Consider the following 27,620-nt stretch of genomic DNA (forward strand, 5'->3'; position numbering starts at 1 on the left):
CGCTGCTGAGATTTTAATTAAAAAACCTAGAGAAAAAATTCAGAATTATAATTTAGATTGATTAGGGTCATGGAAATTTTTGTAACCTTATTTAATGCAGTTCTCTCACCTCATTAGAATACAGAAAAATAGATATTTAATGAAATATTCAGAGGCCAGGAAAAATATGGTCTGAAGGATTTATATCATGACAATGTTTATTGAAACATATTTGGAAATAAGAGATTTTTTTATATTTGGTTAATTTGCTGCTGTTTCTGCAAGGCTCAAATGCGTAAAAAGTGTTCCTCCAGCAATATGACAAAAATGACAATTTGTTAAAATACATTACATTTCTTTTTTGTCGTCTCATGACCATCTGCTAATTGAGATATTTACTACACTGATGTGACTGTTAATTTGTACCACCTAAAACAACAAAATATAACATTTTAACGTTTTACGGGTATCTCATCAATGACAAAATATGTGGGAGAAAAAAGCAAAAGGGCAGGATTGAATGAAAGCAACGACAGTATCACCGGATACATACATATACCTGGTTCTTTTTCTCCAGTTTGTATAATCACAGTCTCTTTTAGCGAATTTTGACTAGCTAACTTTTTCTACAACTCAATTAGCTGAATCTCAATATCTAAGTAGAGAGAAAACTCAGAGGAATATCACCTCACTGTGCTAAGAAAACTCACCGTGGCCAAATAAACTTGACACAAGAGGAGCCACATAAGGTGTCTCCCTTTCTTTCAGAGAAAATTGCATCAAACTGCCGCATCTTATCATGATCCTGTCACACTATTTTGGAAGGAAAGAAAAGGAAGACGATTTAAAATCAGAGTCAATTGAAAAGTAAGTTATGTATTTTTAGTAATAAGCATTCTTCAAATGACTTCAACAGACTTCTTATGATGTTTCATGCCAAAGACAATTTGAGATCCTCAGATGAGAAAATGAATGCTATCTACAGTTTATCCAGAGAATTATTGTTATTGAGGAAATAATTTGTGTTTTGTAAATACATATTTATAGGATAATTGATGTGTCTGGTAAATAATATATGATATGTTAATATAATTAATTTCCACCATTCATTTCTAAATTAGCCAAATATGTATTTAACAAACTTAGTTCTGAAAAGAGCTTAATCACCCATGGGCAAAAGGAAGATTAAACTTGAAACAACAGGATACATTATGTCTTGTTGTCAAAACAAACCAAAACAAAATCCAATTTATAATTTTCCTTGCTAAAGGAACTGTCATTTTATGCCTGCATAGAAAGAATGAAAAAATCTTTGGGTTTATGCAACAGCAAAAGCCAAGAATATAGACTATAATTTTCAAGGAAAATGAAAATATAAGGAAGAATAAGTCTCCTAGATCAAACCATGAAGTATCTGGTAAAAGTGAAAAACAGGGTCACCTGTCATTAGCTTTTTGTCACACTGTCTGAGCAACTCTGTGTGTAGAACTATGCAGTACAAAGGCAGAAATATTAATATCTATATGAATTAATGTTAATGTTTTATCATTGAGTCAGTAAATTAACTTGTAAATCAAAGCATTGATTTTTACGTAGAAAGTGAGTCAAACTTTTGTCATAGATCAGGAAACATATTTTTTTCTTTTGTGGGGAGGAAAATCAGTTCAAAAGAAGCAGGAGTAGGTTTCAGTGGCAAGAGGAATCTCTTCTGGGAATATTTACACTGGTGAACTTGGCTAGAAGACTTACTAAGTCATCCTACAAAACGTATACTCAAATGTTATTTTAGAATGGAGCATCTTGGAATGAAAAATTTATTATAAAAGCAAAAATTAAGATTAGGAAAGAAGAAAGTATGTACTATTAAAACATTTACATTTTATTATAGCATCAAGTATTACCTCTTGGACTGCAGAAAATATGTCTGTCTTTAATCACTAATGCGTCTTGGATTACTTGTTGCCCTATTTACTAATTACTGCATTTACTTTTTATAACACAAAAGTGTTACATGATCCAACAGAGCCAGTCATCTCAGTGAAGAGTTGAAAATGAGAAACAGCCAGTCACAAAAGAACAAAGGAGTGGGATTTCTTAAGGCATGTGGATGGAGAAGAAGCAAATGGAGGGTAGTTGTTAAACAGCTCCAGATGAACACTACACGCTGTTTTAACCTTCCAAGATTTGTTAGGCAAGAGAGATGTCTAAAATCAGTGGAAGATAGGTTGGACAACTGAAGATTAACAGGACCCAGACTGGGAAACTTAAAGTAGTAACAATAATACAAAAAAAAAAAAAAAAAAAAAAAAAAAAAAAAAAAAAAAGGCATTTTGAAGACAGAAACAAAAAACTCTCCATTGGACAAAAACCCTACTGCATCATCTAAAAGTGTTAAAGCATTAATTTTTTAATTATTTTCTACTGTTGTTTCATGGAGTTATTATAAGTTTGAAATGCCTACAGACAATTTCCCCTAAAAAGCTACTGTCAGTATTGCCAGCCAACAGCCCACGTGTTGGCCAAAATAGAAGTTACCCCATAGCACTCAGCAAACCCAGTTTAATATAGCATTCATTTCTGTTTATGCAAAACACAATACACACTAAACTTACATATAAACCAGATCTGAATGTTGCTTACTCTTGCTTCCCAAAAATAATCCAGATTAGTATTCCTGTTTGTAGAGGCTAGCCATGTTAGTGTATACATTAGGATTCAGGATCCCATTCCCCTCAGGATTAAATATGGTTTTTGCAGATGACATTCAAAAGTGGTGTGTATGGTTTCAGCTCTGGGTTGGGAATGGTGGTTGTCACTCCACCAGCATCCAGATTGTCCAGGTGAAACAGACATCACTATGGCATAAAAAACCCCTCACTTTTAAAACTACTCTCTGGACTTCAGTGAAGCTGGAGTAGCATTTAATCTGCTGCTGCCACTCTCCAATGTGTGGTGCATTTTTACCTAAGCTGCTGGTCAGACTTCAGACATGGCCAGAGAAAAGTCACGGAGCAAATGATAAATCGGAGATTAACCTTGTTAATGACCTGTTTCCTACCAACTTGGATGAATGTTGGACTGATGATTTTTGAGGTTTTTCCCAACCTTTGTAACTCTAGGATTCCATTCTCTATGTGTGCATGATCCCAGTTTTAAATAGAGTCAAGCACTGGATTTCTTGTTTTGCTACTCAGGATTTGTGACAACCTCTGTTATTCATAAAGATTTAGTAAAAAACATTTAAATAAAATCAAATCCTTCCCTAAAAGTCTTCCTACACATCTTCTGTATGCCTAAGAAAAAGACAGTACCCACTGGGTGTGGTGGTTGGCATGCACTGGCCATAGAGCTAACAAATGAACACCATTGCTCATTTCCATGATTCAAGTGCTCTGATACCCATTTTTACCACATCTCCTACTACATATTAAGTGCAGCAATGGGTCCCAAGCATGCTGGCAGAAATTGTTGCTCTTTGTGGTGACTGAAGTGCCCTCACACCATCCCAGTGCTGCCACAACTGCTTTGGGTGCAGGAGGTGCCCTGGGCTGCAAAAGGGAATTGGTTCTGCTCTGTGCATTTCAAAGATGCCTTGGCCCATACATACATAGATGTGTTGAAAACGCAACAGACTGCATAGTTGAACTGGGTTGAATTATGCCCGTCACAACTTTGTTCTGTTTACACAGTCCCAAGCGAAATTGAGATCTTGGTCTTCAGCTGGGGCTCCTCAGATTGAGAGAAACAGTAAAAACCACATAATAAAGATGCAATTTATAGTCTCTGGTTTTAAATTATATATTCCCTAAAGGGGAGATTGCACTTTCTGTGGTTCATGGAACTCTGGACAAACCTGTTTCATCCTTGAGGGTGATGGGGTGAAGTGCTCTTTTTATTGCATTTTTAAAGCTCAGCATCAATCTCTCAAAGGTTTTTCTTTATTTTAGCTTTGTTGAAATGTCTGTCAAATTTTTAGGTTGTTTTTTTTTTCTTCTGCAAGCAAGGATTAAGACAAAAAGAAAAAATCTCACCTTCACAAAATAAAAAGCTTTCAATATTTTCTTTGCATCTCAAACCTACCCCTACCTTTGCTTCAAACCAAATAGAATAAATTCTGTTTTTCAGTTGTACCATATTGCCAGAAGTAACTAGTTCTGCAAACATTTCTGCAGTTGACCAAAGAAATACATGTTGATGAACTGCATTCCTAAGAGATTTCCTGAATATCACAAGAATGTCTGTAGCAGAGTTGAAACAGAAGTGTAAAGTGCTGGCTGCAATTCCCACTTGTGCCTTTATCAAGAAAAGGAAAAAAAAACAACCTAAACCACCAAGCTCTCATTCCCCTGGATATGAATCATTTGCTTGTTATTTTTGAAGCTTTTCTTATTTCAGCTTTGGAGACTGAATGTATTTTATTGAATGAACTTTGCAGATTCAGGTCAGGAGTTTTTTACCAAAGTACTGTTTCCTATTCTCTCAAGTAATACATTCAGACAAGATACAGTCTCTGAAAGCCCTTTTGCAATGTGATTGAAATGTGATTCTTTAGTCATTAAAATTTTTGCCTTGTGAGTGAAGGAAATGTTTGGTATACTTTTGTGTTATATTTATATATTTTACTTGATTTTAGTCCTTGGTAAATACATACTTTCTGCTTTGTTTCTTAGATTTTACAAGAAGCAATAAAATATATACTTCAGCTAATTCCATTACATCCCAAAAGAAAAATGTCCAGGTACTAAAGACCAATGCAATTATTCAGACTAGCTGTGGTATAAAATATTACAATGATAGAACATAGTTCTTGACAGTAAAATTGTGCCCATCTTCTGATTAAACTAAAAGAATCTGGCCTTATAATAAAGATAAAAAGACAAGGAAATAATAGGCAATCATTTTTATATGCTTTCCAAAGTATTAATTTCTTTCTATGGACTTTGTGGCAATCTGGATACTTTGGGATTTTGGTTTGGTTTTGATTTGTTTTGATTAGTTTGTCATCACTAATGGAAAGTAGAAATTTAGAAACAGATTTCAGGGTGTTACAGTCACATTTGTCTTTCCTCCCTTTCATTAACTGTTAATAAACTTGAATGTGACTTATCCTTATGGTAAAATATAGCAAAGACGGGGCAACACCCAGCTGCGCCCCTGGCAGGAATCACAAGCAAGGTCTGCCTGCCCACTTTTTTCAGTAGAAGAGCACAAGGAATGTGAACTCTTGAAGTGCCAGCAGGAAAGGTAAGTGGAAGGTGCAATATTGGATACCTGGCAGAGAGGTCCTGATGGGAACTTTATGTTGAGGAACATAATGGGAAAAGACTGTGCGTACTCTGTTGTTGAGGAAATTTAGTTGTATCTCTTGAGGAGAATTAAGCAACTGTTTTTGTTTAAATATAAGCAAAATAAAATAAAATAAATTAATGATGCATTAGAAAGAATTCTATTACTATGAACAATTCTACAAGGAGCCTGCAAACATGTGTTAAGAGCCAATTCCTTAAACAAAATTGCACCAGAATGAGTTCTGAGAGAGGTTGTATGAGACATCTTAACTCAACTTCTAGTCTATCCTCTAGCCCTTCTGCTGAGGGGTCAGAGCCTGGGCCTCTAAGTGCTTGCATTCCATGATGGCCACAAGCCTATGCTGAGGCTCCTTCTGATCCCATCACCAAGGGGAGTTCACTTCCTTGTAAGAAAAATGTTCTGTCCCTGGCATTTCTGCTTCCAGAGAGTTTAACCCGCTCTGCAAATGTGCTGTCTTGCCCTACATGTCAAATAATTCCAGAGTCACAAATTATAACTAATGAGCAGGTACAACTTTCAATTCTCCTTCACCACGTAAATGCAACTATAGGTGTTCCAAATCATTGAAGGAAATACTTTCTCAGGTATTGAATACAAACTCTGGATGAGCTTCTGCCCAAGCAGAGGCACACTACCACAGCAGAATCCCTGAATCCCTGTGGTCTCTGTCCCCACTACTTTCTGCGTGAGAATGGGTGCAATACTCTGAAAACAAGGGTGACACCATGGCTGGCAAAGGGAGGAAGAAGCATTCACTTCTCCAGGGGAAAGCTCAGGGAGTGATGGCCATGGTGTCTTTAGACAGGCATGTATGGCCCATTCCCTGCACAGACATGCACAGCAGGTGAAATACTCTTCTGATTCTCAGTGGCAATAGTTACAAGAGCGGCTCAGCAGCCTTGCTCTCAAATATTGCACTGATTCAGATGCCAAGAAAAGAAAATTTTTGACCAGAGACTTGAGACATCTGTCGCACAAAAAGGGACATAATTTTGGTAGAAACCTTTTTTCTCCTCATAAATGTGAATATAGGTTCACTCACAAATATGTCCACTCCAGAAAGCATTCCTACCTGCAACTCACCCCTGAACTACCTCCTACAATGAATCTGATGGAATGTGGAGTAGGTGGAGGGGTATGCCCAGCTGACTTCTCTGTCAGACCAAAATGATGGCAGACACAGCCTGGGTATGATCCCAGGTGCTGAGCAGGTGGATCACAAGTAAATCACTGCAGTCATCTCCTTCACAGCTCGGTAGCTCAGTACAACTCTCTAGGAAGAGAAAATATCCCACAATTTCAAAATGTTGTTCTAAAGATGACACCCATAATAGAAATCCTGTAGTCATGAAAAAAACTACTCAATACCGATAGTTTTATGCAAAAGTACAAATCCTATAAACTAGGGATTCAATCATGAAATCTAATGCCTTCAGTGTGACTTAGACTTACACTATACTCTTGAGATATGGGAATAAGGGGCTTAATTGTCAAACTTGCTGACCACCTACAAAGAAGTGCTGAGTATTTGGTATTTACTGACTCCTACAGGAATACATATGATAACATAAAAATCCATAAAATAGATTTCTGATGATGCCAAGTAATTTAACATAAGATAGTTTCTATATAGTACAGAACTTTAAAGATGTCTCTTGAGTTCTGTCTTATTTTGTACTAAACGAAATAAAATACTTGTGCAAAGCTGATTTTTTGGGGATGTATAACAAGGGTAGGTGGGATAAATTTGTTGTTAAAAACAATTAGCACATTTAACTAACTTCACCATGTCTAGACATATGACTTTGGGTCTCTCAGTCAATAATTTTTTTCAAAATACTTAATTCCTTCTCTTTAAATTCAGCTTTATGTTCTATCAATACTGCATCAATGTCTTCTTAGCCATTATTAAAAGAAGATTCTTGAATTGGTTGTTGTTTTCTTGTTGTCTTCTTTAAAGAGTTTCTTTTTTGTATGTTTGCCTTGCACGTGCTGCAACAAATGTCTCCTGAGGCCCCGCTTCCTTTCTTTTTTCCTTATGTATGACTGTCCTTTAATGATCATGTTCTGAACTAGATTTTTACAATTATTAAATAGTGATGATGCTCTTCCTGTCCTTAAAGCAGAGAACTCTGCAGATTGATAAATTAAGCAAGTCATTGAAACTTAGGTAGCCTAAAACAGTAAGAAAATTTGCTTTGGATTTACCTTTGATTGATTAATAAGAAAAGGATCAAGTAGTTTTTAATATAACCACAATAAAATTCTGACAAGTTAAGTAATGGCTCTGACTAACTTTCTGAAATATTTGCTGCTTCTTTTTTCCTGCAGAAACAAGCCAGGGTCTCCGCTTATCCTAGATACATCTTGAATGCTTTGCCTTTGACATGCCTTTGGGTGCTACTTTCAACTGAATGTTGATATATTTTTGGATTTTGTTTTACTTTTTCTTTAATTTCAGGGGAGAAAAGCCAGAACTTTTCATCTGACTGCATTTGTTTTACAGGCAAACATCAAAACACTGTGGCTTTTTTACTGCAACCTGTTAACCAGTCTTTAAAGACAAAATGGAATTGTGGCAGAGTTAATTCTAGTTTTGTGCTATATTGCAAAGCAACTATAAAAGGAACTGTGTTAATGTTTATTGTCTGTTTTGTGGTGTATTTAAATGCTTGTTAACATTAGAAAACATCATATGTGTGCACAGAAATTGCTGATTTAGGTAGATATAAAAGTGTAGATTGTTGGAGGGCTGCTTTTGCTATTTTCACTGCTTCCTTCACCCTACTAAAATTGATAAGGACACCCCACAGGCTGAAATCTTCATGCAGTAAGCTTGTGAACCAAGAGAAATGGGAACAGTGGGAATATTTCAGCAGTGGACAATGACCAGGCCTCCCAGGGGCTCAGTTTTGCAGTGGCATTCAGACCAGCCAACCACCAGGTGCGATTTAGTAATGCTCCTCAAACTTGAGGAGCTCCTTACGGTATCCTCTGCAGCTGAAGGGACTCTTGCATGACTCTGATTCCTTCTTCCTGCCACGACTACTGGGGGTGACAGCCACATGAGCCATGACTGAGTAAAAGGTGGTTGCCACTTGAAGTCATTGTGGGAGTTTTTGTAAAGAGTGAAGGTGTTTTTATGCATTTCAGAGAGAACTCCAATGTTGTTGAAAAGTTCTCACTTTTCTTTCTAGTTAGCTGATAGGTAAAGGCTGAAGGAAACACAAGACAAAGATGAAACTATGGTTTTTTTTATATTTCATTTAAAATATTACTTTAGATTAAATAAGTTTGTTGGTTCTTTGCTACAATATTTTCATTAAAGACAGATGGAATGAGAAGGGGAAGGAGTCAGGTAGAAATGGAAAGAAGTGAAGCTGTATTTATGTGCATAAAAACACAGAGTTTTCAGGTCAGTAATGGAGTTTTTAATGTTCTTTCAAGAAAATGCCATTTTGAAAATAGATGTTCAGTCAAGAAAATAGGAAAGCATTCATTATTGTGCTAAGAAATTTGGTGTACTTCTATATTAACCCTTTTCTTAAAGGTCTTTCTGATCTACCATAACACAATAAACACTTTTTAACATAGTTATGCAGGCTCACTTTCTAAATTAGAAGAAAGACTACAGGCAGATGACTAGCTTATATGACTTATTTCAAAATTATTTACCTGAGTTATTCACTGTGGAATTTATGACTAGAGAGGCCAATTCCCCTTAATTTCTGTTAATATCAGCTGCGGGTTTGTCTGATGAAAAAGAGGAACAGTTCACAAATTCTTCCCTCTAAAAGAAAAGATGATAAATTCCTAATGATTTTCAGTCAGAAAGAATAATTCTTTTTTTTTAATATCCTTCAAACACAGTTCACAATCCTTATTGCAACAGTACTAGTTTTTCATAAGACTGTATCCATCAGACACCACAATTCAAGGAGAAGTAGAGGCAGGAAGTCTGTGACAGGAAAGGGAAGAAAAAGTAAGAGAAAATAAAGAAGTAAACCTAGCACTTGTAAAATTTACCAATAAAATGTTATCAGATAAGTGTTTCCAGATCTTGTGGTGTTGGGTATTAATTGGTATGGTATAATTTTTTTTTGTTTGTTTCTTAGTTCACTTTACCTAATGGCCTGCTCCAATAAGACAAAAACAGCCCCAATAACCAAACAAAACACACTGTTATTAAGTGGAAAAAAAATTTTAAAATTAATTATAGGAAAATAAGAAGTGTGTGGTTTTCCTAAAAAAAAAAAAAAATGCATCTTTGTGGGCATTACAGTAGATGCAAAAGTGAAATTAATCCATAGCCAAGTTTAAGAAACACTTTTAACACGATATTCATATCAACAGGTTTCAAGAACCATTCTTTTCCTAAGTAATGGGGAAAGTGGAAGATTACAAGGAAAGGAAATGGTCCACACCTTGCACAATGCCTTGTTTCTTGCCCTTAATGACAGGTTGAACAGAACATGAGGATGACTTCTTTGGAACAGCTCACTAACCATTGAATACAATAATTTTGCCTCCAAAAAGAGTGAACCCTTTGTCATCTATAATTTCATGGCTAGGCTTGATATCTGTGAGTTAGGTCATTCATCCAAATTACCATTTCTTTCTGTGGGTGGTGGTTTACAGAAAACAAGAACAAAGCTTAACTGCCAAGTGAGAAATTTTTGCAAATCTTAGTGTTGTTTTTACAGGAAGACAGAGTTTGGAAGTGTGAGTTTATTCTGAATACCAAATTTTAACTTCTAGCGTAAGTTACATGTTATGGGATCAACATATTATTGTATGAATGGATTTTTACTCCACTGAAGCAACTCAATAGAATTGTAAAAACACCTTGGAGTATATCAGAGATTGCTTCAGCCCCCCCCCCTCCTTTTCTTCCATCTATATGATTTTTACCTTCCAGTGTCTAAAGAGGCTACAAGAAAGAATTTTTATGAGGGTGTTTAATGACAGGACAAGGGCGAAGGGCTTAAAACTGAAGGATAGTAGGTTTAAATTAGAAATCAGGAAAAATTTATATTGAGGGTTGTAAGGCACAGGAAGAGGCTTCCCCAGGCATCTGTTTATGCCACATCACTGCAAGTGTTCCTGGCCAGGTTGGATGAGGGTCTGAGCAACCTGATCTAGTGTAAAGTGTCCCTGGCCAGAGCAGGGTCTTGGAACTAGATGATTTTTAATTTTCCTTCCAATCCAAGCCTTTCTATGATTCTATGATAATCAGATGTTAAGAGTGACATTCAGCTTACTGAATGAAGGTGTCTGAATTGCAGTTCTCTGTGTATTACAAATCCCTGAGGCCCCTTTGCAACTCAGACTCAGTCAGCAGTGTCAAGAGCAGACTGGAAATGCCTCACAAAAAGTTGTGTTCTGGGTGACATCATTCTTGATATTGCAAAACAAAACCTTGGTGTTCTTCCATTGCTTTTCAACCCTTTGTTTAGACTGAAGGTGAGGTAAAAAAAATTATTTTTTATAGCCAGGTCCAGCTCTGAAGACAACATCCTTAAACTTCTTGTTTTTAACAACCTTAGGACTCCTTTGAACTTTCATGACTTTTAATATATTTTGTTGGCACTAACATTGATGCAGAGGTGGATACATTGTGTACTGTTGTCTCTTGAATCTTTCAGCTCTTGACCATAACAAAATGCCTCAGGGCCAGTGTCAGGGCAGGAAACAAAGAGCTATGCAAAGTCCACATTCTGGCTTCACACGGACATTTTGCCAGAATAATTCATGTCTTGTTTTCACCACTTGAGCAGCCGAACAGGTTGTATCATCTACATTATAAAAGCTGTGCAGTGTCACTTTTTTACCTTATTCCTGTTCCTATGGGAGAAGTTCTAAACACACTTATCTTTGTTCACCTCATGACATTCTGCTTGTAGTCATTCTAAGCTTATTCTTTGGTGATATTTAACTGCTATTTAGTTTTGCTTTCACTTTGTTTTTATAATTTTTACTTATTTTACAGTAGATTTTTTTTTTATTTGAGACAGCATCTCTATTTAAATGTCATACCCCTAGTAATTACTTGTATTTTATGTTACCTTGGGGATGAAAAAAACCCTTCTCTTAAGCAATACATAATTATGTATTACTCACAATGATTGATGGTTTGTTGAGTGCAGGATCATGAAATAGTATTCTGAATATTACAACATAGCTAGTCCCACCAAATCTCAAGGTTTCAGGAACTGTCACACAGATCAGTCATTTTGTATTATAATCATAAAGGTCTCCCAAAATGATTTAAGCAATAGTAAAAGAGAACACATTCTTCACTTGCAGATTAGAGGCAACCTGATCACTGTAATTGTGGGAAAAGCAATAAGATATCACAAGGGAAAATAATCTGGAGACAGTTCAAATTTCTTCTTCTCATTTGCTGGATGTATTTTAATGTTATTTGATATGACCTCTAAGTCAGAGCAGTTCTATTAAATGAAGTAAAATTGTGCATGCATCAAACCTTTAAGAAAAATAACCTTTTTCAGAATTTCTTCAAAGAAGGGTTTTTTGAGAACACAGACGCTAAAACTACGTGGCTGTAGCTTTTCGCCTCAGGAATGTGCCCACAAAGAACAGGATGGCATAGTGAGCCAAGAACAAGTCTTACCACCTTACACCTCAGTCACCAGGTTAGATGACTGATGTCCCTGCATTCTGATCAGTATGAAGATCTTCCCAAACTGTCTAGCTTTGGGATAGAAATAATTTATTGTGATGAAGAACTCCCCCATCCTTCTCCTTCTTCTCCCTCCCCACACTCTCCTCTGCTCTACACTCACATATTAATGACAATACTCAGAAGGGAAAAAAAAAAAAAAGTTCTGAACAATAGTATTCCCAGACAATGTTGAAGGGCTGGACAAGATCTTCTGAGATGCCAATATGAGAGTAATTTGAATATCTTAGGGGCTTAGCTCACAGAGACCAGATGGGAATTATTTATAATATTCCTATACAAAAACAATCAGCAAGAGATAGGCATCTTATGATTTGAGCAAAATTATAGAAAAAGCTAGGTAACATTTCATAAAAATATGTAACAAAAGACATGCAAAATGGACACATGCACTACTTTGTTATGGAAACTTCCCTGTTTGACCCTTGCTGAGACTCCTCAGCAGTAACTCTCCAAGGCCAGAGACTTTCACTGCTGGGACCACAGCCCTTTCACACCGAGTGGCTCCAGCGATTGACAGGTGCCCTGCTTGACTCCCCACACACCTCACTCACACAGCCAGGCCAGGTTTCCTTACTAGGTCCACCTCGAGTTTCCCAGAGTCCCAGATATCCAGTTCCATAAAGCAATTTATTCATGGCACATTAACACAGAAACATCCACAGCCGTTTTCTACCAACAAAGCAACCACTGGGCTTTTATACCTCACAGTGTGCCTACAGAAAATTCTTGTTCTTCCTGCAGAGTACTCCATTCCTGCTGAGTCTCCCAGTGTCTATCCACCTGGCTGCCACCACCTGTCTTCATGCCTTTTGTTCAACAAAGCATTGGCATTTCACAGCTGCTTGTCTAGAGCTCCCACCCAGAGCTCCACCTGCATCTCAATTATCATCATACAGACTCAGCAACAGCACCAGATGTATTCCTCAGCACCTTGCACAGACAATAGTGTTTAGCAGGCATGGTTGTGTATTCAACTTAAAATGAGCTAGAACTGTCCACCAAAACTGTTTTCTCTGATTTGCATGCAGAACAGCAATTCCATTTAATGAGATTCACTCACACAGAACTGTAGGAAATGGGAAACTAAATCAGCCCCCTTGACAAGCCCAGGGAATTAAAACTCAAACCTGCTAATACAAAGAAAATACTATCATACACTTTAAATTAATATTTTATAAACAAAAATGCAGCACTGGAAACCAGAGCTAAATAAAGCATTCCAGTGAAAATAATTTTGACTTTTCAGAACAGGAAATGTCATTTTTGAACACATAAATTTTTCTTCCCCATTAGAACATGACAGTTTTGATGACTTTAGCACAAGATGAAAGAGAAACTCAGCCACGTTTTTGGCAATGACACAGTTTGTCATGCAAAGAAAGTGGTTTGGTCATGGTACAAAACCTTAAAGTTGGCCTGCTGCAGAACAGGAAGGTCTTCAAGAATTTTTTTTTCATAATTGTATAATTACAAAAACTGTAATTGTATGGCACATCATCAGCTAAAAAAAAAGCAGAAGACATTAGTCTCTATCTCTTACAGTCTCCAAGAGCTTTAACTAATGGGAAGGATGCCAGTATGACAGGGATGCTTGTTTTCTACAGTGCTGGAGAGAGGAAACCTTTGCACTGGAAATTTTTGCTGATCTGGGGGCTTCGTTATGTCCTTCTCTATTCACTCACACTATGCAAGAGACTGGGGAAGGAGCTCTGAAGACCTGAAGCAGGCAGTAGTGTCTTGACTTATGTTGTGCAACACCTTTTTCAAGCAAAAATAATCTTTCGCTATTGTGGCTGCTTTGATTTGTCAGACGGCCTTAAATTAAAATAGAGACATGGTGAGTCTAAGGGAGCAGAATGTTTCTGACCACTATGCAGTGATAGTTTCATGTTTTGGTTCATGCAGATGTGCTTTTTTCCACTGCTGTTGACACAAATAATATCTCCTCTAAGACAGGAAGCAAATCAGTGCCACAACTGTGAGCTCTATTGCAGCACTGCCCTGCCTTGCAGTGTTGTGCACTTTGCTCTGCATTGCACTCCTGTGGTTCCTCTGGTGATGTTACAGGTGTAGTGGAGCAGCAGGGAGTAGTTGCAGACTACACACATCATGACAGTAAAACAACACACTCACCTCCCCAACACAGTTGGTAGTCACACAGGAGAAAATATCTAACACATGATCTACTTCTAGACCTGGCACTGCTGTGTGGTGGCTTGGGGCTGCAGAGGGTGGCCAACAGCAGAGGCAGATCAATGCATGATGGGGTCGTTTTGAAATCACTACAGAAAAATGGAAAAGCAAAATATCAATTGCAGTGTTCCTGTTCAGCTAGTAATGAACAATACCTACTGGCGATATAATGTGTGTGGTCCTTTGCACAAGTTTACTTTCTGGCAAGCACTTACATGTATACTACTGCTTGAATGAAATATTTTTTCTGCCTTATAAAGACAAACTAATTGTTGCTATGGTAATAGAATCAGAAAACACTAGAGGATGAAGTTGTTAGAATTTAGACTAGTGTGCTGGTTTTAACTGGGGTAGAGTTAGTTTTCTTCAGAGTAGCATGGGGCTGTGTTTTGGATTTGCACTGGAACCAGTGTTCATAATTCAGGCATTGTTTTCTTTACTGCTGAGCAGCACTTGCACATAGCTGAGTCCTTTTCTGTTTCTCATCCCACCCCACCAGTGAGGAAGTTGGGGATGCACAGGGAATGGGGAGGCCACACAGCTGGGACAGCTGACCCTAAATGACCAAAGGGACATTCCATACTATTTGACATCATATTTGGCATGTAAAGAGGAGGAAGAAGAAAGAGTGGAGAGACGTATTTGGAGTAATGACATTTGTATTGCAAGTCATTGTTACACATGATGGAGAAGCTTTCCTGGGAATGACTGAACACCTGCCTGTGCATGGGAAGTTTGAAGGAATTCCTTGCTTTTCTTTACTTTCCTGTGCAGCTATTGCTTTCCCCATGAAACTGTCTTTATCTCAACACAAATTTCCTCTTCTGATCTCTTCCTGCCCCACTGTGAGTGAGAGGCCTTTGGGGTTTTGTAGTTGACTGGGATTAAACCACAACCCTCAGTCTAAGGGTTTTTTGGTTTTTTTTTTGGTTTTTTTTTTATTTATGTCAATATTTTAAGTCATGGTGAGGGAAAGAAGAAAGATTTTTGTGTACTGCAAAAATCCCCACAGAGGCTGAACCTATTAAAACTATTCAGTAGCTGGTTTGTGAATAATTTTGTATCACAGTATTACAGTCTTTTAAACAGATATATTTCAGTTAAAATATTATTGCAGCTATTTAATAATTTTCCTGTTGGAAGTGAAGGCCCGACTTTTTAATCAGAGTGGAATTTCCATATAAAGCAAAAACCACTGTGTGCAAGGAAAAAAACTTACTTTGCTCTGAAGCTGAATACAAAACAAACCATTTAAAAATAATATAAGGTAGTTGATTTTAAGTCTCTATTTATATATGGACAATGCCCTGAAGACATTGCAAGTTATAAATCCTTCAAATATGGATAGCCTTTCCCCTGATACAAAATATTTGAAGAAGCAAAATTAAGGCAACATCAATGGTCTTCTGAGCATGTATGGTCTTCTGTATGTATGGTCATGTATGCTCAGCAATGGTCTTCTGAGTACAGATCATTTTTTTGTGAACAGATTCCTCATAATTTCTAACTCTCTCATGTTAAGTTTTAAATGTACCATTGCAATTGTTTTTAAAGCAATCATGTCAGTTTTTAATCTAGTGTCACAAATCACATGATTTCTTGGGAGTTTCACAAATCACCTTGATCTGGCTGCTTAGCATTTCTCTCAGGCATTTCTCATATTTTCAGCCCAGGACTTTAACCAAATAAGAATTTTTACATGTCTATATTTCCCACCTTTCCTATTTTCCATCAGTCCTCCATTGCCATTAGAGGCAGTGCAAATGAAAATATTGTCTTATTTTTGAGGACATTTGATAGTTATATACTTCTCTTCATTTTCTCCTGATGAAGGTTACCTAACAGGGTGTTATTGTTTTCTGTCACTTTACTAAACAGCTCTTTATAGGTACCATTCCCAGAAGATGACTTTTCTGATAATATGCAAATATTAGTATTCAAAGCATCTTTCAGTTTTATCTTCATTTAATATGCATGTACACAGAACAAAAGCCAATGAGTAGTGCTCAAATTACTTGATGGATGTGTTACATTCTATATTTCTTGTGACATTTCTGAAAATGGCATCATGACCCTAAAGGAAACCTGGAGACAGGATATATGTTTTCTTGTAGTGTGAGAATATTTTACAGATCCCTTTTGAAATTAATGATTTTTTTATTTGTCATGGCAACATCTAAATAACTTACTTTATTAACAGCTCAACAATCTTCTAAAAATTCCAAATTATTGACATTTCAAATTTGCAGTGTATACTGCAATTCAATGAGATAGTTAAACACATGAAGTTTTATCCACTTGAGCAGTTGCTGCTGAACGGATTAAAATAATTTTGCAGTATTTGATTGCTTAAAAATATTTATTAATTGGAGTCTAAATTTACTGCTGAAACATATATGCTTTTTGTAGAAATGCATGTCATTTAAAACTGTATTTTAAAATTATAAACACTGGGTTTTGACTTGTGTTTGGAACAAATACTTTGGAATTCAAGCTGGTGCTTCTCACACTCTGTGCCATTGTGTTCAAAGTACTTCAATTATTTTATTTTAAAATTACACTAATGGTACAAATACTGAGATTCTAAATTGCTAAAAATAGTCTTCACAGGTATAATTGAATAGGTTAGATAATTTGCTGTTTACTTCCTGATCACATGGTCTCTTTTAATGACACCTTTTAATCAGGAAATATAAGAAACAATCAAGAGAAATATATATGTGACAGAGCAAGCAAAAAAGCAGCAGGGTGCTTTTCACTCTGGAGTGTGGTGTAAGATAATAAGAGGTGTTTATTAGGAATGCACTTCAGTGGTTTCTCTTCATTGCCTACTAACAACAAATGAGAACCTGCAATAATATATAAAGCAAGTTTTGTCTTGGCAAAAGTGTTCTGAATTAGTAAAAATCTAAATTTAATGAAATCTCCTCTAAATTCCTTTGTATTAAAATTTTGGAGATAAAGTTCCTCTTTAGCCTTTGAGTTTTCTTGCGACGTGTTTTACAGCACCTTGGATAACTGCAAGCAATTCTGCAACTGGAATTTCATAGCTTCCTAGGAACTAATTTTTCAGATCCCAGGAAACATAGGTGAATGCTGGCAATTCTAGTTCACATTAAATGAGATCAGGATATGTTTACTTTTCAGTGACCTTGTCCTTAAACTAAACAAAAATCTACCAAGAAAACAAAATAAGAGAAGAAAGGGGAAAAAAAAAAAGAATGAAGCAGTCCCATCCTCATGGAATATTTCTTTTTACAGATGCAAAAAGAAATTTCAGCCTAATATTGAAATTTATTTTTCAGTGGTGTTTCTTGTCAAAATTCATGTTTCTACAAAAAGAGGAGGAAACAGATTTGATTTATAGGGAATTGCCAAATTTCTAATAACTACAAATAACTTACAACTACAATACTTCTACTGAAGCAGTAAATGTAAAGGAATTCTGTCTCATTCTGAGATCAAAAGTGTTTCATACTCAGATACATTGTATGCCATTGTCAAATAGTATTATGGAAATACATAAAAGTTTGACTGGCAAGCTGAATATTTATTGCATTTTTCCCCTCTTATTTACACAACTTTCCTCATATATGAATTTGTCTACTGTGAGGTCAGAAATCATGTTTTCCTTTGGGGCTGACCTTGAGCTGTGAAATTATGTATGGCTGGGTAAGAACAGCAAAACTGAGCCACAAATATCGCAAGCAACACAAAAAAAACCCTCATAGATATTTGGAAAATAGGAGTTCTTTGATATTATGAAAAGATAATACACAGGAGGATAGTAAAAAGGAAAGTACTTTTCAAGTGCATTAGAGGTATCAAACTTGATTTTAAGTGGTATGAGCTGAACTAGCACAAGTGGCAAGACAGACTCATAGCTCATGTATTTGAAGAGAACAAATGTCAGGCTATCAAAATATAATGCAAGCAAGGAAAAAATGGTAACTTCTCACAGCATTCTTGATATCGAGACTTACATAAACTGCCAAATCTGAGACAAACTGCAACCAGCAAAACTATAGATTTAATGTTCAGTTGTCTGTCATCTGGTAAAACTCACAGAAACCTAAACAGTGATTGCTGAATAAATCAGATCCTTTTGTAATAAGACCTAAGTCTACAAACCCCTCATCTTTGTATTTGAGACATTTTTTTCTGCCAAGAAAACAGAGATTTTACTGAAAGTCACTGGGTGAGTTTCTACCCAATCAGGCTTCAGAGAAAACTTATCCAATTTGTTTCTTATATAGATTAAAATGAGAAGTGGTGATGTGGAGTGCGGGGGAAAGGGATGGAGTGAAGGTATGTCCTTAACATGCTGAAACTGAAAAAATATTAGGAATGTCTATGCTAAATTGGACTAAAAATCTATTTAGGCGTCTATCTCCAGCAGGGACAGATGGCAGAGGTCTAGAGCAAAGCACGATAGGACAAGGTTATAGCAACATTCATCCATTCTGTTGTCCCTGCCTGCAAGAGTTCATAGCTCAGAGATTTCCAAATCCAGAGGTTGTATCTTTGTATGCAAGAAAATTAAAGCAGCAAAAATAATAAGATATCTGAGCAAGGAACCCTCTGCCTAAAGAATCCCAAAGCAGTTGCGATTAAGGTAGAAGAGATTTAGCATTTGTTTATTTCTATAGATAATGTCCGGAACGTCTGAATGGCTACCATTTTAAACTGTGTTCAGGTGTCATTACACTACATTTACAAAAGTAACTTCAGGGAAGATGCATTTCAACTATATGACAACCACAAATACAGACTACACAATTTACACTACTTCACTATTCTAAAATATACTCAGGGTAGGAAAAAAAATTGAAATATCTTTCTTCAATAAGAAAAATGACAGCACCATGTATTTTCTGTGGTCAAAACCTGATTTTCTGAGTTTATTTCTCTGGTGACGAATCAATTATTCTCAAAGTTTTTCTCAGGACAATATTTTGCCCTGTCTTTAATGTTTGCTTAAATTATGATTAAAAAGAGAAAACGATTTTCTATTTATATAATATCTTAGACACATATGTAGCTTTGGAATGCTCACCTCAAGAATAATGAAAAATTTTTAAAAAAAAGTAAACTGGAAGTACCTATAGAATCAATTTCATCAACACTATATGTGACTTAGGATATAGCATACAGCTGTTCTGTGTTTACCACTTTTCTGAATTCATACCTGTGTTACTGAAGTGGTTACGAGGAGATTTTTTACTTTTAAGAAAAAGTTAATTATGATTTATAGGAATGAGATAAAGATGGTGGGGTTTTGGCTTCTTCAAAAAATTTATTCAAATAATGAAATCATAGAATGCTTTGGGCTGGAAATAATTTTAATGATTATCTAGTTCTAATCCCCCTGGCATTGCTTAAAGCCCATCCAATCTAGACTTGAACGCTTCCAGGGATGGGAAATCCACAACTTCTCTGAGCAACCAGTTCCAGTGCCTCACCACTCTTACAGTAAAGAATTTCTTCTCTATATCTTATCTAAACCTCCTCTCTTCCAGTTTAAACCCCTACCATTGTCCTATCGCTACAGGAACTTGTACAAGGACCCTGTCTGGCTTGACCTGTTGGACACACTGCCCATGATACAGCCCAGGACACAGCTGACTTTCTGGGCTGCCAGTGCACACTGCCAGCTCATGTTGAGTTTCTCATCCACAAACCCCTTGAATTACTTTGTGCATTCATTCCTGAGAGAAAGTATTCCTAAGAGTTAATATGAAATAGAAGCACAGCTTATATTATTATTATATCCTTATTATATACCTTATGACTGTTTCAGCCAAACTATTCAAAAATTAAGGATGGTCATAGAACAACAAAAAGGAGAAGCTTGGGCAGAAATTCCAAAATGGAGACCACAAAAACTCAACAATGCTTTGGTGGAAAACTTTTAGCCTTCTATGACTCAGAGTAACTGTGAATCTATCCAAACAACAGAAAATAGCATTATCAGAACCTTACACATTGCAATAGAAGATTTATTTGAAACTCTCTCTTGATTATGATGCTTTTTTTTCTATATTATATCCAAGAAGCAGCAAATACATGGCATATTCCACCTGTTCAGAATAGCTTTTTTATTCTTGTTTCTGAAAGAACCTTAATGCTCTTTCATGCTAAATGATTTTCTTCTGTTAAATAATTTAGAAGTCCCTTTCAATAAAGTCATTAGATTTTTTTTTTTTCTAAAAGACGGTAGACTGCTTTAAAGCTTTTGTGGTATGGAGGTACCATTGATTCTAGCGTATTATGAGAATTCTAAGTCATAGTACACACATATTCTAAGTACATAGAAGGAGCTGGATGCAATTGCCTTGCTTTTCTTTACTGTTAAGTAATCTAAGTTGCAGAACTGCAAGCTGATTCACCAAATTATTCATAAGGACAACACTCTCGTTCCCTTCAATAGTGTGCATGGAAGTGATAAAACAAACAAACAAACACTTGTGTAACTTTATATAGCCTAGTAGACTAAAAGAAAACTCTCTTGGCAGCAGGTGGTGGATGCAATGAGGATAATAGCAATGAACATAAAGAGAATTGGTGAGCAACAATTAGGAAAAAAAGTACACTTTTTCCCCCATTTGGTACTTTGTTACTTATGCAACCGCATTTAGGGAAGTCATTATCATATCAACAGTCATGTACTTCTTTCTTGAAGATGAAAGAAGGATAGCTGAAATTTTGTATGCAAAGATTTTTAAATTTTTTTCTTAGAATGTAGACAGGAAAAAGCAAATGTGTGTGTGCATATTCTAGAAAGTAGTTATATTGTACAGGTGATGAAATTTTAAGGAAAATGTATTTTCATTTTCTTGTTTAAGAGTGTGATTCTGTGATATGCCTATGCAAAACCTAGAAAAAACTAGGAAAACCTAGTTAGCTGAGGTCTAAATCCTGAAACTGAAAGTTAGACACAGTTGTACTGAATTCTGCAGGACTGGGGACAGAGTGGCTTCAGTACATATTAATATTTGCATGTTACAATCCCTTAGTCTGATCATAAGAAAAACTCTGAACCTGCCAGTTTGCCAAATTTTATGTCTTCTGTTGTTTGCAAAGACATAATTATTGACTCTGCATCTTTACGTATATCAGGAATTCCAATGCTTTGCATAAACATGGTAGGATTACTTTAACCTGCAAACAACATCAATGAAAATAAATAACACAATTCAACCAACCCTTGGTTTATTTTATCGAGTGATTATATAAGGTGTGGTTCACAGCCACATGGTACCTGTTAAACATTTAATCTTGTTAAGTAATGAAAAGTTGACACGATATTTGAACACAACCCATCCCCGTCCATATTAATTGCAAAGCTGAGATCAGCTTTTTTTATCAGTCTGCAGCCACTGCGTCTAGCTTTTTAAATTATCCTGATTTCTTATGGTGCTATGTTTAGTTACATTTCCACACAGAACACCTGTAACTATTCGGCTGAAGACTAAATGGGTGAAAATTGCACATGAACGAACTCTAAGGTGTAAATTTGTTATGGTAAAATGCGTAAACTTACATCCTCTGAGTTTCTGCAACAGTTTATTTCTTGGTAGATTTCCGGATATTTCTAGACATTTGGGATGAGTGTAAGAACTTGAAAACTTAATTAAGCTCGAGTTAATACAAAATTGCCTGTCTTATGCAGAAGAAACATATTGTCCCTGATGGCCAAAAGTCAGCTTGCTACACTACTGCATCTGACAAAACAATACAAAGCACAACAAGGGAGTGAGTGTGTAGCATAATCAAGCAGAGTATAAGCACTGAACTTGTTAATTCTTAAATAGAATCCATTATCCATATCTGCTACAGGTTGTCATTTATCTTTTCTCATCTATGACAGCTAGTCTAGCATTTTAGAGGTAATTTCTATTTATCACAAGTTCCTATTCCAGACAGAAATATGGACTTTTCCTCAAAGAGAGTAAGAAGCACAAAAGCAATCCAGTCATTTTGCCCATAAAAACTGTACTCATGATATCTCTGTCATAGTCCTTGTCAGCTAATGCAGAAGAGCAATGTGATTCTGCTTACAGATTCCTATTTCATAACACTTCATTTAGGAAAGAAAAAAAATAAATCACTATGTAGGAGGACTAGAGAAATTTCTAGTGGTATTATTTTGCTATAAAAGAAGCCTAGTAAAAAAGCAAAGTTAGAAAAGCTGTGTAATATGCCATGTCCTGTTTTTACCATTTTATTAGAGTCTAGTACATGAATAGAAGGAAACAAGAAGCAGGGTCAAAATTTTCCCAAACTTTTCCCCTGAGAACCAGAAACATGTTTGTATTTCAAAGACTTTTTCAGTAGATTTCTTTCCTTACATGATCTTAATTGTATTTTCACAAGGACTGTTCCTGTTTGAATGACTCTTCATGGCTTTAAATCCTTGTGTGTATAATGGTGTTGAACTCACTCCACCATTTCTTGTCAGTTCATCTCTTCTCTTGGATTTGAACTATACCCCAGGATATAAGGCTGGGGTGCTTCACCTATACTCAATATTTATTGGACAAGAATTCTCACAAAAATAGTGATCAAGCCTTTTGTTTAGTTTGCAACAGTTAACTTGCTATCAAGGTGTGAAGGAGAAAAGTTTTTCACTTTGCTTTTCTTGGTCCATTGTCATGGTACCTCATTATACTCCTGCAAGAAATCCTTGTGCTCTTGTAAAGGCAGGTTTTCCTTAAAGGTTAAATGTCCCTTTTCCTGACAGATTTCCTATAAGTATAATGTTATGGTGGCTTAATGATTCTAGCTCAGCTTCGCAACAGCGAAAGCTTAGACAGGTGTCTCAAGAGAAAAATCCTCTAAAAATATGCTTGCAGAAATGTTGTACTAAGTGTTGAAAATTGGTTAAATTACTTGCAGTAGGTGGGGGCATATAATTCTGTTTGCTTCTTTTCCAAATTCTATGACTAATGTTCACTTTCATAAAAGTTATTTTTGCTTTGGGAGCCACTGCAGCTCATCTTTACTTCTTCTGGGACTTTATAAGCACTTAGTAGTAAATCATCTGGACCCAACTACCTGATCTCATGTATTGGTTCATCAACCTCTTTATTTGCCATGTTAAATCATTTGTAAAGTTAAATTTTAGAAAATGAGGGAAATTATGCTGAATTCATGAACATGTAACTAAATTAACTGCATGAATATAATTCAGCTACTGAAGGTGAGTGATATACATTTATTTTAAATTGGTTTTGTCAGAATATTTATTAAACTAAATACAAAAGTTGCAATTTAATGAAATTATTTCATTCTGTCTATTTAAAAGGTTTGATCCATTAATTATTTAAAGCAGAGATTATCTAGCTTGAAATGAATGTGCTATTAAATCTATCTATAAGTTGTTTTGTATTATACATTATAAAATTTGTGTCTAGCAAGATATCTTGTTTATTATTTTGAATGCGCTGCAGCCAGATATGTCGGGAACCTTCAACAAACCCATTGAAAAAAGCCACTGTTTCCTCACCTCCCAAAACCTCACAAAAGCAACGCTTAACCTTTGGTATAACATTTTCCAGATTTGGAGGCATTCCTTTTAAGGAACTGAGCAACATGGGAGCAGTGTTTGGTCTCTTGTCTTTGCACTTCCTGTCTGCTGTCTATTAAGTATATAATTAAGCTGTCTGTGGCTTTTATTTTGCAATTGTGCCTTCATCCAATATGTGAAGGGGGAAGGGAAGCCTCAGACCACTCTTTTTAGTCTTCAATTTTCCCATTAGGATGTACTCAGAAAGGAAATTAAATTGGTGCTGTGCTGATGATTTATTGCAGGAAGGAACACAGTTTACACAGAGAAAAGTGCAGTTTTAATTTTACACAGTTCACTAATAGCATATTTATATGTTCTTTCTATAGGTATTGCAGTAAAGATGACTGTGGTTTTGTCTTCTAACAAGGGGAAAAAATATAGCCTATTTTCACTTTTAATATATAATTCGAATGCGTTTTCTGTACAATAAAAAGGACTTTTATAATTAATTTATATTGTTAATTCAAAGAAAGCTACATTTTTAAAAATTTAGAGGCTGTGTGCATATGACACTAACATATATCTAACAATATCTTAAAATCTACTGGCACACATGGGCACAATTACAGTAAGAGTTCAAAAAGTTTATTATGCATTTTTAAATCACCTAAGTAATTTTCCAAAGTCACCTAAATGATGCTGCCTCAATCAATCCTTCGGAGCTGGCAAGGTAGGAACTCCTGCTGTTCATGCTAATGTATTTTGCATTATTATCTCACTTCAGATGATGCCAATTTGTGAATCAAAATGTTAATTAATTAAACAATACACACCAGTGAGTTATATTAGACTTGTGTAATCTGTATGTCATGCTAACACCCACTTATTTAACCTCTGGGTTAAGAATATAGTATTTTCTTTAGGATGGGACAGAAACATGTTTTCAGAAACTGTTATCTAGGAGATATGAAATATCTAAATGCCCTGTTACAATTTAATATAATAATTTTTTTTTTTTTATTACTGAAAAATTATTTCACTGTCTTGTGTGAGACAGCTCTGCATTAATCTTGTGGATGGGATTTATATTTCCTCTTTTTGCATTATATCCTTAGTAATTTGGAGTTAACTTCACCAGATAGAATATGATAGCATATGCTATTTGATGTGGGACAGTTAGTGCTTATTTCCAGAGTCTATTCTAGTTCTGATTCCAGGTGCTTAATTTATCCTTGATACAAAGGGAAGAGAAAAGTACTTGCATAGTTAGCAAGCCTTTGCTAGCTCACACTTTCAGAAAAGAAAGCACCTGGAATTACATATAATGATTTCTGGAAGAATGGGATATAATTATTCCTTCACTCCAAAAGACATTGCAAGATCTTGAATCAATACCATCTAAATCATTTTTTTCTGACGAGATAATCTGTCTGCTATCAGGTTGGTCACAGCTAGTGTTGTAATAGATATAAAGGATCATTAAAAGCACAAAATTCCACAAATACAAACTTAAAAGTTTATAATTACATAAAAAATATCATATGCACCAAAATTTTAGTGAAGAGTAATTACTATACACTCTCAGTAAAAATGAAACGACCAAACTGGAATTCTTATATACACAATCATTTGGCAAGGTAAAGGCATATTAGAGCTGGTTCTCCAGCTCTTCACTCTAAATTTTACTTGCCAAAAGATATCTTTTGTAATAGTGGGGGTGGTCTTCTTCCTTCTCTGTGAATAACATGACATAATGAAAGAAAAGTACCTATTGGTTTTGGAAATGTTTATTTAGATATTTTCAATTATTCATTCTTGAAGACAAAAGGGAAAAAGAAAAAAGAAAATTAGAAAAAAAAGAAAAAAGTGGAGAAGAAAACCAAAGTGCTTCTGCTCCCAAAATTTTAATGCATAAACTTCTCCAAACCAGTTAATGTAATGCTTTCAAAATCTCCAAGCAAATCACTAAAACATCGTTTTCTCCTATTTACTTTTGATTTGCTCTTCATGTCACCATTCTGTACAGAAGTGGATGAAAGGCCTTAGGAATGGGCAGATAGAAGAACAATTTCTAATGAAGATGGATGTGTTGTTACTGCTGTGTAGCAGAGCATTAAACTTTCTGACACAGGTTGAAATCACCGCATTACACAGAGTATAAAGAGATGTGAAGTGATGGGCAGAAAAAGGTAAGTAAAAGAAGATCTGATTAAACACTGAAAAATACTATTCTGATATATACCTTTGAATACTGAATAATGCAGCACAGCCTTAGAACCTTATATTTTCTTTAATTTTGGTCTACTGTTTCCCTTCTGGTTTATATTAGTCGCTCAGGTGTGGTATTCCTATAATACTCTAATATTACTCAATTTCTCCTGGCATTTTGCCATTTTACTATGATTTAGTACTGAATAGATAGAGCAATAAAGCTGAAATATTGACGTTTTTGGTAAATACATATTTTATTTTAATAGTGCTTTTTACTCATCTAGCTAGTTTTTATGATTACAAATATTCTTGCTTAGGTGAAAAAACAATCCTCCATGCACTTAAATAGCTCAGGCTTTGCAACATACTCAGGAAGATCTGCCTTAAAGTGGTACTGAACCATTGTTATGCTTAGTTTAAATAGATTGCTCAAAGCTGGGAAAATCACTTTCAGAGTTTTCTTTGATGGATTGGTTTTCCTGTACAAATCCAAGCAGGAGGAGCAGGAGATCCTCAAAGAGGAGAGAGGCTGGCTGCTATAGCTACATAAGCCATAAAACATTAATGTGAGGGAATCTGGGGGAGATGAAGAAAACAACATCGGGAAGAACGACTAAGAATCAACAATAAGTAAGGAGAAAGATTTCAAAGACAATAAATAAGCAATTTATTGTGAGAACAGTAGGAACTATCTTCTAGTTTAATACTGATTTTTAGCATCAGCTATTGAGGAGCAAGAATGCAATATACTCACAACCTTAAGGGATGTGCTTGAGACCAGGTGGTTGCCCAAATCTTTATCTATTTATCAATAACACAAAAAATAAAGTTCCAAGACCACCAAACTAACAGCGTGTTTTATCGCATTTCACAAAAAAAAAAAGTCACACATGATATCATGTTGTTTCTACTTTTAGTGTTTTGCTTCAAGAAATTAAAAAAAAATCACTTTCACCATAAATAGGTGTTAGAGACTGCTTTGTGGAACTTATATTTTTCAAAGTCATGAAGAAAGCTAAAAAGAGATGTTAATATTCATTTTGAGAAACCAGATTTTTGTTTCAACAATGGCCTTTCTTTTATCCTCTTTTTTTTTCCTATGAACATACATATTTTCTCCTTTTCTCTCTCTGAAGTACTTGTGAAAGTCAAATAAAGTCTGCCACATTGTCTTCCAGAACCTTTTATAGAGATCACAACGTGAGACAATACTATGTTATGTAAATGCCCATTGCCCGCCATAGTTATTTCAGGGATGATGATTTATTTCTTCCTTCCTAAAGCTGAGAAGAAAAGAGGCCTGTGAGGGGCATGTATACAGCTGTGGATACCATCCCAGTTAAGGGGTACCTTATTCCTCACATTATGGTTGTCATTAAATAAGTGCACACCCCCACACTGAACCTGAGGAAAAGTTCTCCCCAGCAACCAGGCTGTATGCTGTCTTGATTTTCAGGGATTTTTTTTAAGCCTTTCATAAGAGTTGAGAGGTTTTAACTTCTGCTTTAACTCAAATAGGGAGCAAATTTAAACTGATATCTACAGAGACAAACTTTTTTATCCAATACACAAGGGAAAAGTCCTAGTACAGAGATTAAGCATACTTTTTCCACACTCCTTCTCCTTGTTAAAAGCTGTATTCCCACATACATGGTTATAATTACAATAATGAGCATCTCATCCAATCCTTTCTACTTGCAAGACCTTTTA

At 35.7% G+C, this 27,620-nt stretch overlaps 1 long non-coding RNA gene across 3 annotated transcripts in view; it reads left to right on the forward strand.

Annotated features, from left to right (window-relative positions):
- The window catches only part of LOC135306077 (uncharacterized), a 45,617-nt gene extending 18,969 nt beyond the window's left edge, over positions 1-26,648 (forward strand). Inside the window, exons 2-4 of one of the 3 annotated variants that reach the window (XR_010366952.1) lie at positions 748-846; positions 25,726-25,888; positions 26,405-26,648. This is a non-coding gene — a long non-coding RNA (uncharacterized LOC135306077). Of the gene's footprint in view, positions 1-747; positions 847-1,984; positions 3,287-25,725; positions 25,889-26,404 lie in introns of those variants that run through there. The other 2 variants (XR_010366954.1, XR_010366951.1) reach the window with 2 other exon arrangements.
- The last annotated feature ends 972 nt before the right edge of the window (positions 26,649-27,620 follow it).

Source organism: Passer domesticus, chromosome 1, assembly GCF_036417665.1.
Source record: "Passer domesticus isolate bPasDom1 chromosome 1, bPasDom1.hap1, whole genome shotgun sequence".
NCBI classification, from domain to species: domain Eukaryota; kingdom Metazoa; phylum Chordata; class Aves; order Passeriformes; family Passeridae; genus Passer; species Passer domesticus.